The sequence below is a fragment of the Rhopalosiphum padi genome, chromosome 2 (genome assembly GCF_020882245.1).
Source record: "Rhopalosiphum padi isolate XX-2018 chromosome 2, ASM2088224v1, whole genome shotgun sequence".
NCBI classification, from domain to species: domain Eukaryota; kingdom Metazoa; phylum Arthropoda; class Insecta; order Hemiptera; family Aphididae; genus Rhopalosiphum; species Rhopalosiphum padi.
Window position 1 is genome coordinate 2,558,593 of NC_083598.1, and position 3,063 is coordinate 2,561,655.

Here is a 3,063-nt window from a genome sequence, read left to right on the forward strand (position 1 = left end):
ATCTAAAAAAACTATCAAAGCAAGAAAAAAATATCAACATATTATTTCAAGCAATTGAAACTAAAAATTACAGTAATACGATTATAAGAATTATGTAAATATATAGTTTCAAAAACATCAATAATTTTTAGGTGATCAGTATCTTATTATGACGCTAAATGGTATACTAAATGAATGCATTATTATAATGATATTTTTCACCATTTAAATACTATTGTAATATGTGTGCGTTTTTATTTTATTATTTTTTATGATAATTTTCTAGTTATTTTTAAAATATTTGTTTTATACCAATTCCCAATGGAATATACATGTGTTTATTTTATCTATTACAATAATATATCTAATTATAAAATTCAAGTTTTTATCGACAGTCGATTGTTTTACTAAGAAATATTATATAAATAAATTATGCATTTGTTTATTTTTATTTAATGTTCTATCGTGTTACGTAATTGAATTAAATTAAATAGACCATTTATTTTCAAAACATTAACTTGGAAAATCAAGTTTTAACAACAGAATGGTAATTAAACTAAAGTTGCAGCATTAATTATTAACTTAAAAGTATAGTGCTATAAATAACTTCTAAAAATTAAAAAATAAATAACTATATAGTCGAACGTCGCATGACAATTTTGTATTTTTGTACATAAATTGTTTCGAAATAAAAATAATTTATCGCTGGTATACGATTTATGACTGCACGACAGGTTTCCGGCGAATTGATCAACAGCGACTATTCATAAAAAACTAAAAAACAGACACTTCGTAAAAAGGTTTATTGGTCAAATCCATAATTCGTCAAAAATAGAATTGGTCAAATAATATAAAACTTATTTTTGGTTTATCTTGAAATCCCATTTCACAACTAACGTTTGCGTTCAATCATTGACAATTCCCTCAAACAAAACCATTCTATTATCTTTCAATTGGTATACAGGTAGAATTGCACATAGTCACAGTCATATTACACGTCATGTATAGTTTGACCTAAATACTGTTTGGTATAATAATATTATAACGATATTTAAAATTAAAAACATTTGTATTGTTTGTATTAATAATAAGTGGTTATTTATTTTTATCGTATATTAATTATTATTAAGGTTAGGATTTTGTAGCTTTTGCATTTTCTTTCACAATACTCCAGTTGTTTTTGTTGTTTTTGCTTTTTCTTATGATATTATATTTGGTACTTTTGTATCAGTTTATTAGCTTTTTATTTATTTTTTGTTAATCATACGCATATTCGGCATTTATTTTGTAGAACATTTACGTACGTATTTATCTAAATTATTGTTTATTAATTTAGTTTAATTCAATTACTATGTATATTTCGTGATTTTGTACAGATTTTTTTTTCAAAATATTACAAAATATCAAAGAAAATTATATTATCTTATATTGTCTTATTGAATATTTATTTAATAAACTGGTACCTAAAATTAATTAAACAGTTTTTAATTTACTTTTTTAATTATTTATTAAATTGCGTAAATAGTCGTTTTAAGAATTAATTTGTTTGAACATATAAAAATGTGTTTAAAAAATTATTTTTTGGTATTAAATATGTTTTTCGGCTAAACTTTTACATTGTCAAGTCTTTGTTGGTTGCATTTTCCTGGTTGAAATGCATTTTTTTGTAATATTATTGGCAATTTTTTAATGCCTTTATTGTAGGTTTATAGCGCGTCTTTTTCCTAGCCCTAATTATTATTTATTAGTGTCGGATTAATAAATGTCGACGACTTGATTGCATTTAATTCCAGTGCAATAAATAAAAACCTCATTGGAAATCAAGTACACAATAATATAATATATACTATTGTTTGTAAACTAGTGGTGAAAATAGTAGGTATTTTGAACAAATGTATGTGCGTTATTGACGAATCGTTTTTGTTGAACTGTCACTATTATAGATGTTTTGATGAAATGTTTTCGACCAACTGTCCTAGATCCGACAAGACGTACGCAGTGTAATATTGTGGACGGCGTGCGGTGGCGTAGTCGTCGACCGGGTCGATACGCGAGTTGTGGTTGTCGCGCACTTTGGCCGGGACGGGGCGGGGCGCACAAAGTCCGGCGGTTCGCGGCGATCGCACCGACAGATGGCCGACGCGAAATTATACACTGCAGGCGGCGACGCACTGCGCTACACTCGACAGTTGTTTGTTTTGCGCGACCGGCTGGTGCGGCGGGCACGATCGCTCGCCCGCTCCCCCCCGAGGGAGCGTTTCCAATTTAATTTCCTCGAAAACTCATTTGCGCCGGTGGACGGTCGGCAGATACGATCGCGCGCGCGACTGTCGGAAAACCTATTCACGGGGTGATTCACCGAACATACTGGCCCCCATATTTATTCCGTCAATAATAAATGTATGCAAATTTTGATATTTAAAATGTTTAAAGTACAAATTATATTTTCAAAATTTTTGATATTTTTCGAACTACTTGAGCAATATCCTGTTGCGGTATAAACTTATGTTTCAAGAAAACCCAGCTTTTTCCATAATTTTTTTATTCGGTAAATGTTTTGAAAATGTTGATGTACAAACCTATATAATTCAAAAATCGAATTGAAAGTTTCTCAGTTATTATAATGTTTCCATTTATTAAATACAGTGTGAAACGCAGTGAGCTGATCGACTGCGATAACCAGTCTTTGTAGTCTGTCCTGTGTTGTTTAATATTGGTTAATATGAAATTGTAAACAATACTCATATTTTAATAATACTCGCTAACATAAATTTATTATTATTATTATTATTTTCCTTAAAACAGAATATCGTTATAAAAATATTATGTATTTGTTTTTATTAATAGAATATTCAGTTATTATCGGAGCTATAACTAATAAAATATGCCTAAAACGAATTTTTATAGAAGTTTTCTTTATTTGGATATTTTATAGATACTTACACATAAGTATATGTTAGGTCATCAAATACATACTTTTAAATTATAGTTTATTGTTTAAAAAGAACGTTTAGAAACCGGTAATTTAGCACGCTCTCTGAATGGATAACTTTTTTTTTTGTGATCAGTTTTTATTACATTCAA